The sequence below is a fragment of the Ptychodera flava genome, chromosome 9 (genome assembly GCF_041260155.1).
Source record: "Ptychodera flava strain L36383 chromosome 9, AS_Pfla_20210202, whole genome shotgun sequence".
Lineage (NCBI taxonomy): Eukaryota > Metazoa > Hemichordata > Enteropneusta > Ptychoderidae > Ptychodera > Ptychodera flava.
The window spans coordinates 40656375-40667327 of record NC_091936.1 but is presented as its reverse complement, the minus strand read 5'-3'; the positions used below and the strand labels follow the sequence as shown (position 1 = coordinate 40667327).

The following is a 10953-nucleotide window of genomic DNA, read 5'->3' as shown; positions in this document are numbered from 1 at the left end:
CGGTAACTATCGCGCAACAAGGGAGATCTTATTTTTAATTTAGTGACAGGAAATGACACCATCCCTTATATAAAATGAATTCGTCCACACTATTACTTCCTGATAAGACTTCAATGTGTGATTGCTTTTTGTGCGAGTGAGACAGTGTACGTGTGTGTGTTGTCTGATGGAAGACAACAGTAGTTTACTCTTTTAAGGTATTCGGAGTATCCCGCTAATAAAGGTAAGTGTTGTTATTGAAACTTCCCTCGCTATGTTGGATAAAATATGCACATATCCTTGTTCGTATATATGTCTGCATTGCGGTTGTGTATGCAGCTTGAGCACTTCTACTGCTCTGCAGTGATAACGTACAATAATAACAACATCATGTCACAATCGATGGTAGTCGCCGGTCCGTAGTCGTTGATAACATCTAGGGTACGTTTGTATGATGTCTGCTTGAGTAAACTGTCTACATATTTATTGATTTACTCTTATAATTGTGTGGTGAACGTTACTACAGTGAATGTACAGTGTGCTGTTCGTATGTCTATGACGTCAGGTAACGACGACGACAACAGTGTACTGACTGCTATACATGTGCAGTGTATAACTAACTAAAGCTTACCTTCTGGAAACTTCTGTTCGCTAGATCATCGGTGTAATCATTGAGGTAGAACTAAGAAGCTCTTCTACCTCGATGATGTAATGATTTACGTTGTTCAGTTTTACTCTAAATTTTGTCAATACTTCTGAAACAATCGGGAAAGGCCTCAAAGTCAGCTTTCCGCTATTACTATATCGGGAAGTCTTTCCCCGAAGTCTTTCCCAATGGGTGCCCGATCTAACGACTTCATCACAGCCGGCTGGAATATTTTCCCGGTATCCAGTTTCCATTCGGTGGAATAATTCAAATTAAATTAAGTTGGCTCACTTCTCCCCGATCAGTAACTTTCACCTAAAACTTTCAAATTGACGATGTCATGCTGACTTTGAAAATCTCATGTGGTTGCTGTACAATGTGTAAGGTTAGTGAATGAGTACCACTATTGTGTATTCATTTCTTAATAAAGTACTACATGTATGTTCAACCACAGTCACTGTTGAGGACAGCCCCTTTGACAGTCTTTTCCTTCCTTACACTACAGGGACTGTCTGCCCAAATCACAAACAACTGTGCGTACAATTGAAAGATAACGTCCTAATTACCTAATAACCAGGATTTAAATTCTTAGCTGAAATGCCGATACAGATACCAAAATACCCTTAACCTCCTGTCTGATTTGTGAATCATAGATCTCTGTAACAGTAGTAGTTCGTTGATCTGTATAGTATGGGTGGGGATTTTGTCCGTTTGTTGAAAGGGATTGGTTTCTATGTGTTTCAGGGTGTATACCATTTTGGTATGGTACCCATATGGAACAACTTCCATAATACTCCTTTGAATCATATGTGTGATATACATGAGAGGCGTAATATTATTGGAAGGCCTTTTATCACAGATTTGTATATTCTTTAGGTCATCCATGGTCCAAGTTGTTGAAAGTTGTGTGTTACTAAGTGTTAGTATCTGTTGTCAATTGCCCCCTCCCCACAATCCCGATACAGTATTTATATTGATGTTAATATATAATTACATGCTGTCAAAAAGTGACTGTCCAATAGTTGGATATATTGCCAGGATATACTCATCTTTTGTCCACTTTGGCACATACAGGTACTGATCCAATATGAAAGGCAATGAGTCTTTTATTTTTTGAAAATTATTCATTTCATACTGAGCAGTTTAACATTAAATCCTAATTTTGTCTATGTGGACGAGTGCAGGTACTGTTCTCCTTGTCTCAAGCAAGTGGGATTAACTTTTAAGGTCATTGACCCGTAAAGTTGCCTTTTGACCTATGACATCGAAATATCCTTTTGGTTTTCTTTGGTATGACAATGATGATCCGGTTGGTGTTGTAGGAAGGAAGGAAGAAAGAACTAACCCAGTCAACCGACACCAACAAAGACAAGCTAGTGGAATCTGTAAGAATTGTTGGCAGAGATGTTAGAAAGTTAGGAGGATGTACCAGTATCATTTTATAGAATGAACAGTTGAGGAATTGTGCACCAGTGTGCCCTCCAAGCCAATATGATGCCCCACAACGCAAACAAATTGCATATGATGCAAGCATATTTTTATGTTTACATTTAAAGATAATAGGGCTGACGCAGAGAGTTTTCCACTTTTCCCCAAATTGATGCAAAGGTTCCAAAAAGAGGCATTTGTTAGAGGGAACACTGTAAATGCATACATCTAGTGGAACAACTGATACTTTTTGAAGTTTTCACTTCGAGACTTGTTCATTTGGCTGGACTTCTATATTTTGTGATGCAAAGTTCCTAAGAACGATGTGAAATTAGATTGACAGTATAATAGTTGCTTAGTCATTTCTGACATGGTGACGCTGCTGAAGTATGTTTATCCTACACTCATATCAGTCTTCATTGTGTAAATAAATATTTTTTTTTGAAAAGTAAGGGGCCGTCGATAATAAAAAATGACGCACAAGAAACGTAATTCCTTTGTTTTACTTGAAACCCCCTCCCTCCCCCCTCAAAACGAAAGTTCTTATGCGAAATCATTTTTTGAATTATGATGCCTTTTCTGACTAACCCACACGCACATCTCCGATCCGCACGCCCGTGAAAAAATACCAGAAGGGCACATGTATTTCGCATGTAGGAAAATGCTTCACACACATGTTTCACATTGAAAAACCATACAAGTTTTTATTTCACCTTCATGTCTTTTCATTGTATTTTCTGTCCCCGTATTTTGTAGTCATTCTGTTCTCGATGAATGGGAAGGTAGTTTGCGTTCTCGCTTCATAGTCGCAAAACAATAGAAAATCCTTATGCAATTTTGATGCACACAAAACAAAATTAGCTTTTACCCCCTCCCCTCCTAAACGAAAGAATTACGTTTGTCGTGCGTCAGCTTTTATTATCGACGGCCCCTAAGTGAAGAGCATCTGAATATATGTAATATGTGAACAGTATTTGAATCACTCAGACAAAAATCTTGTTTCATACAATTGATACATACATGAATTGCAATCACAAGCCTTTTTTAACGCTAATGATTCACTATTGACATCAAGGCAAAGTGGACTATTCAAGCAGAGCCTAGGGACTGGTCAGTTTCTTCGGCCTGGGGGGGCCGTGGATTATTTTTTGCCGACGTCAAAAAGTGGCTGACCCCCCTATTCCAAATTTTGAAAACAGGGTGACCCCCCCCCCCCCCCCCCGGCGCGACAAAGGTAAAACAAAGACGGACATAAATTATATAATATATATTATATATATATATATATATATATATATATATATATATATATATATATATATATATATATATATATATTTTACATTTTACATATATTTATATTTTAAATAGTCATTCTATGTTTTACTGAAATTGTTGACATGTCAGTTGTAAGACAGGAATTTCAAAGTGTCAATCTTAAAGTTTAAATACAGTACATTTTGAATGAGCTGTATTTTGAATGAGCTGTGAATGTATTTCACACTTTCTCTGCTTAACCAGATGTCCTGAACTGTTGTACAGAAATGGATGTCAATCATTAATATCAAAGAGGAAAAAGCAGTGAATCAAAACTTTGATGGGTGTTAAGACTTGCAAACCATCCAATTAAATCTACTGAGGAGCCATAGAGAGCTTTTTTAGCCAAATCCGATGTGTACAGTGTCTGAGAGGACCTTTTCTTGTGTAACATTGAAACCATAAAAGCACAGCTAATAATGACAAAAACTGCCTTTTTTAACTGTTATTTTGTTCATAAAAAACATCTTTCTACAGAAACCTATGAAACAAAGGAAAATAATTGCATCAATGAGAAGGAAAGATATCTTGTCATTTTTCTATCTCTAAAATAAGTCACTGTATCAAATATATTGTGAAATATTTGTGCATGTTGCTTTCTCATACTGAATTCTCACAGAGAGAACAGAAAAGTATCAGGAATTTGTCATCCTTTTCATATGAAATGCAGATTTCATAATGGTTCACTTTCACTTAGCAAACATCAAGATATCTCTGATTTATTAAAGTATGGCGCCCGAAGGGCGCGCCAAAAAATATGAAACATCCTGATATCTCTGATATATATGCCTTGTATATTAAAGTCATGCACCTGAAGGGCATGCTGAAAGATGTATGATATATTAAAGTAATGAGCTTGAAGAGCACGCTGAAATATATTGAACATACAGATATCTCTGATGTATGTATGCTTGATATGTTAAAGTTGGGCGTGCTGAAAAATATGACTGATTATTAAAGTTACGCGCCCGAAGGGCGCGCCGAAAAATACAACTGAATGATGAATTTTGTGGCTGACACTAGCATTTTAGGCAATGATGAGCCTGTGTCAAAATTCAAAAACACACTGACCCCCCCTATTGGGCATTTCAAAAACATGGTGACCCCCCCTATCACCAAAGTCAAAACAGGGTGACCCCCATGAATCCACCGGCCCCCCCCCCAGGCTGAAGAAACTGACCAGTCCCTAAATGCAAATTTCTGAAGTTTGTGTTCTAGAAAGTAACTAAAGATGTTGCATTGTTCTTTATGGAAAGTCATTGTACATGTATTTCTGTAACATAGATGAGGCAGAAGTTCCCAGTCCTTTAGAAATTTCCTATTTACCAAATAATTTACTGTCTAGGGTGTAAAACAAATCAAAGTCAAAAACAGCTGACAAACATAAATTCAGCAGAACAAAAAGAAGGAAACAAAGTAAATTAAATAGCAACAACTACAAAAACAAAAAATGACAAGACAAACTGATTCATATTGAAAATATAAAGGAGTTATTACATCCCTCGATGTGAGTGCATATTAGTATATTGATTTGAATAGAACAATCCGGGGAGTTAGCGAGCCAGTGAACGATGTACTGACCGATTTCCATGGTTTATCCGGTAGACGCTTAACGCTAGATGTAAAATATCCATGCATGCACTGCTATTTTGACTTTCGTTCAAATTTGTTCGATGCTGGCCGATAAAGGTAGCATTGTTTGAAAATGTCCTGCATGTAACTAAATGTCATATAGCATTAACTGTGAAGAGGCATGTAATAAAAATATTATTGCCTGAATACATGGATTTATGTGCCCTTGCAGCAGGAGACAATTTGCCCTCCTGGCGTTGGGCAAATTGTCGCCTGCTCTAGGGCGTATAAACCCATGTATTTAGGCAATAAGTATTGCACATTGATTGTCAGAAAACTGAGCGCTACCCAGTCATACTGCACAGAAATGAAATATCATGTTTTTCGAGGTGTCTGTCTAGTTTGTTACATTTAGTTTTTTTTTCTATTTTTCAAATTTTCTATGATGTTTTTGTATGTTTTTTTTTCCCAAAAATTAAGGGGTTTGACTCAATTGAAAAGCTCATTTTTTTAAAAATGAAAGTTAAAAAGATTTCCCTGTCGTGATCTTACAGAAGTACAGACATTTTTCTCTATAGAATGTGCATTCTTGCCCACCCTACAATTTATTGCAGCTGAAATGTTTAGCAGGTTACTTCCTCGCATAAATTATCAGCAAAAAAACGGAAACATTGCTGAATATGGCATGATTGTGGCAGGAAGGGGAATTTTTAACTATCTACAGTGCTATTAACACATACTGGGGTCAATGTTCATCACGTCCTTGGAAGACTTAAAGAATTCCAAGATTCTGAGTTTTGATTTCTCCCATGTTAACCAAGGTTGATCCTGTGACCTGACCTGACCTTCTGGAAATGGTATAGTTCAATGTATTCTTGGATCTCTTTTGCAACGGCCATCAGGTTCATAGTAGATGTTAGATAATAGTCAGTAACATACTAGGGCCCCTGAATATCAAGAGCAGTGAGAAAGGCAGAAGGCACCCAAGACCACCAGTCAGCCAGTCTCTTTTGTAACCATGCAATCAATTAGTGTATCAGTTATGTTGGGTGTATTCCTGCCCTTCTGTTTGTCTACAAGTATTTGTTCAACTGATTTTCCATTTTCCAGGCCTTTACATATATTGATTGTGATAAGTTGTACAGAGATCATCTGCCATTATTCTTCACATAAATCAGACATAAACTTAGTATTAAAATCCTTTCAAGCTCTTAATGTGAAATAATACTTCATGTGTGAAAACCCTGTGCGCCATTACTTTATTGATTTTGATCAAAGGGAAAGTAAGCGTATGTATATGACCATATCAGTCTCTGCGTCTTACTTCAGTCCTGATCGCCCCCTTCAACCTGAAATATGCTTCAATGAAGTGTCATTGAAATATGCTACTCCTTTTCCCAATTATGAGCTCCGAATGAAAACCGGGGAAAGGTCAAAGCCAGATGGTTTACTTAGAATTCATGGAATGCAAAACCACAGTCTGACCTCTGTACATTGAGTTGTGCTCCATCAAGATCTGTTTGCTCCCTGCGTACAGTATGTATACTGCAAACAGTTTCAGTTGTAACTGACGTGTGATGTGAGACAAACATACAAACTAGAAGGCATGCATTTTAATACCTGTCACATACCGGTTGTCCTTTGTGGCTTTCCCGTGTCAGTAAAAGGTGCATTGTCAATTCATTGGTGGCCCATGCACATAGAAAAACTTTTAAACATTTGCAGAGAAGGTGTTCTCAATCACGTTTTGCTGTGATATTAAAATGAAAAATAAAGTACATGTGGCACAGCGTGGTCTTTGAAATATGTTAGGTGTCACCTTAGTGGGAGCAGTTGATAAATCATGGACAAGTACGCCACATAACATCCTTAATGAAATGGTGTTGAATGATGTTGACTGATGTTGATGTTCAGAGCAAGACTTTATGTGTTTCAAGGGAAAGCAGCTATTTGCAGACTTTTTGCTATAGGTAAACACGGAGTTGCGGAAACTGCCTCAAGCACCCTTGCATAACAAAGCTCATGATGTTCACGTATAGGTCTGGTATGTTGTAGCATTGTTATCTGAAAATGGATTCTTCTGTGATCATGTCTGAAAGGATGCGGTCATTTTGTCATCAAAATGGAACCAATTGTAATTTGGAAATGTGCTTGGGATATTATTGAAAGGTCTACAAGTGTCTGGCTATCAACTTGGCCATAGCCTGGCAACATTGTACATATTGCTGTCAATGATATCCAGAGTATTTGCTTTTATGTTGTTTTATGTGAAGGCATGGTAATAGTAATAGTAGACAACATAAGCAATTTGTAACAAATCTGCCTGCTATTGCATTTTGTCTGCAAAATACAACAGGCATGGTAAATTTCACAGTCTTGTACATGCAATATGTATGTCGAGTAGTGATACCTCAGTTGTGTTGATGCAGGACTGAGGTACGAGTAGTGCTTTTATTTTAGAAGTTGGATCTACAATGTAGGTATATACAGTATGTTCAGTCACATAACGTCCTGAATGAATTTCAAGTGTCATGATGAATGTACATGTGTTTTTATTGCTTTCAAGGCCTGGCCAGCGTTTGTTTGTCGTTTACTTGCCACATTGTAAATTTAGGGTCCCAGTTTACAGAGAAAATGTACACATAGCATGTCAACACTACATCCTTTCATGAGTACTCTAATGTGTACAGTAGATCAACTTCATCCCAACCTTCACATCAGTTACATGTAAAACAAACAACACAAAGTGGTGTCATAGGCTTTCAAAACTTTTATTTGACTAAGAGATGAACCAGTTGATGTTTTGGAGGTGGTCAGGATTCAGATTTGTGGTTATATTTTGCATTCCAAAATTTGACAAATGTTACTTGATTTTGTGCAGTGTACATAACATTTTTTTACCCAAATGTGTTTACTTTTAAATAGCAGACCTATCTTGAAAATCTTTGTTTATAAGATAGCATCCCCTTCCTCCAATTTTTTCAGCAATTTATTCTCTTGAGATTTTCTTCCCATTTTTGACCACTCCCTCCCAACATATATGTGGCAGTCTATCTCAAAAGAAAACTGTACATGTATTTAACCCTTTACCTGCCAGGCAGTATCACTTCCCCCATCTGCCAAGTCAGTAAAAAAAGGGGTATTGAGCCAAAACCACATATCCCACTTTGCTTGGTATGTTATAGCAGCCTTAGTCTGTAAAAATTATGTTTAATACAGTACATGTACCTCTGTCTTCAGGGACCTAAAATTTCAAGTCTTTGTTAAAGTGCACCATATGGATCATGTTGTGCTTCACTTCTTTTAACCAACTTGACCTGATTGTGAAATATGAACATGGCAGGTAAAGGGATACAGGTGACAACTGTGTGTTTTTCTCTGTTGCAGCAAGTTTGCGTCTGGACCTCATTTGTGTAAATTTAAAATGAACAATTTTAGAATTTGTAATCCTTTCATGAGGGCACCATTTGCGTCCAGGAATCAAGTTTCAGCTGATTAATTAATTTAGAGGTATTTTTGTCCTTTGTGTTTTATGCAACTTAATGGAAGTGCATAAATTTTCTGGTAGGTACATAAGTCTGATATTGATATCGACACATCTTTAGAAAGATTCTTACCTTTGAGAGATGGAACCTACTCAGTGTAAAAATGGCTGTAACAGTACAGTTATCTCTCAAGAGTAAGGATTTTGGGAAGCAAAGCATTGCGTTTACGAGATCCCTGACTTCTAATTTACAACATCTCAAACTGTTTGTTCTTGTTTCCAAATTCTCGATTGTGTGTCCATTCGTATGACAGTGAACAGTGCATGCAGATTATACAGTTTTGATTCAGGTTTGGAAAAATAAAGAAAATTGATCAATAACACTGACATTTTGTCTTCTTTATCTGCCATTTTGTCTGTAACTGAAAATGCTGTAGCCTATTTACATAATCCAATTGTTCTATTTCTTTTAATATCTCATAGCGTTTTATAGTACTTGCATATGTATGCAATAATTTATTACAGTCAACATCAACCAATGGTCTATGGGACAATGTGTCTATAGTAATATTCAGTTATTCTTATGTTTAATATGGATAACAGTATTATTTGATTAGTTGATATTCCACTGTGACAGGACTGATAGTCTTTTTCCATTTAAATAGGATTACCGGTATCTTAATCTCCATACATACATGTATTGATGACACAGCCTTCTAAAAATAAGTCAACAGTGTAAAGATTGAATTGACATTGCCATTGGGACAAATCTGTTTAACATCAATAACAATAACCCTACTTTTCGCTATTACTCATTGTAGTGAATACTGGATAGGAAAGCTGCCAATATATTTTTCTAGAAATTTGCTGAGAGCCATTTCCCCATGTTATACAATCACTAAGTTTATCTGCAATTTCGTACCACCAGTGAGAAGAATGTTCTTCAGAAAACCTCAGAGGCACAATTTGGTATCTCTTAACAGGGCAGTGTTTACTGCAATTCATTATTTTAGCCTATTCTGTTAGCCAGGGTATCATTTACTGTATATCCACTTAACCGCTTTGCCATTGGTCATAGATTGGCAATAATTATGAAATTAATATCAGAAAAACAGTGTTAGTGATACCTATGTATGTCAGGCAAAATAACTGTGTGCAATGCCATTGGAATGCCCTGGCTTCCCCACATTTACTTTTGTGAGGTCAGTCCCCATTCTTCTCATACACCAATAATCCACTTTTGATTCATCAAATAAATGTATAACGTTTCTTTGTTTTAATGTGCATGCCTTTGTTCATATATATGAGAAGGATGTGTACCATAAGTAGTGCAACCATCTTCATGTGTCAGTTATACATGTATCTCACTCTACTCTGCTCTGAATTTTGGTAAGTATCCAGTGTTACATTGTTAGTGCTGTGGTCTTTCTCCCAACCACTGTTGATCTAAAATCATTTTTGACCGTCTGCTGGAGTACAAATACGTAGATATACCGGTATCAGGATAATGCCACTCACCATGTGTTATTTGTATAAGTGATTGTACGATTCTTTCAGGAATAATATCTGTATAACTCAAGTCATCGCAGCTTTCTGTAAATTTTCCTCTGCAAAATATTCTTCATCGATAGTGAGTCACCATTGTCAGATTTGCAAATTGCATACTTCAACGATATTCATCAATACACAATGTAGAAGTGAATGCTAATATATCATGCTTCAAGCATTAGATGATTGTATGTACAACCAAAGTCATTGAAGATAACCTGTATTGTGAAATTAAAATTATAACAATTAGAGAAGATGAAGTCATGAGGCTTGACCCATTCTCCTCCAAGAGTGTTATACTCTTCGAATGTCTTCAATAATTTGGTTAGTCCTGTATCCAAGAGAAAGTAGTATCAAAGAGTGCCAGTACGTATAGCTGTAACTTTTATGATTTTGTTTCACTTCTTTGGTTTTTAATGTCATCTACAGTTTATTTTTCTACTCCCCAAAGCATGTTGAGATACAGAGTAAGCTTGTCAACTCAACCTGTACATGTGTAGACTGCAATGTTATTGTTGACAAGTGAATGCTATTCTGGACTTGAATTCAAATGTAAACAATAACAGTGCATGTAGATGTTGTGTTGACAAGCTAAATAGCTGGTGTTTCAACTTCTTTTGGGGAGTAGACCAAGAACTTGCAATTGACATACAAAACAAAAATGGCGAAAAAATCATTAAAAGTTAGAAAGTCTTCTGCAGGTCCTTGAATACCTACCCAGAATAAATGGTTCAAGTCTTAAAGATTATTCACCTTATGATATTTAAGAATAATCACTTTTCAGACGAGGTAATGTTACAGTGGATGGACATATACTGTCTGGTATTTCACTTTCTAATCAATAAGTTATTGCATTTTAGCCATGTATTTCAAGTGTGGCCAGTATCTTATCTGGGGTTCACCAGAGAGAAAAGTCCTCTGTGTCTACAGGAATACATTAGCTGTGAGATGACCTGATTCAACCAGATCATATTTACAA

The 10953-nt window shown here is 36.6% G+C and overlaps 1 protein-coding gene across 11 annotated transcripts in view; it reads left to right on the top strand.

Annotated features, from left to right (window-relative positions):
- The first annotated feature begins 86 nt into the window (after window positions 1-86).
- Window positions 87-10953, top strand: part of LOC139140998 (dnaJ homolog subfamily B member 6-like) — a 54973-nt gene continuing 44106 nt past the window's right edge. For 8 of the 11 annotated variants that reach the window (XM_070710543.1, XM_070710540.1, XM_070710542.1 and 5 more), the window contains exon 1: window positions 96-223. The gene's annotated coding sequence lies outside the window, so the exon portion shown is untranslated. Of the gene's footprint in view, window positions 224-10953 lie in introns of all 11 variants that reach the window. The other 3 variants (XM_070710532.1, XM_070710535.1, XM_070710534.1) reach the window with 2 other exon arrangements.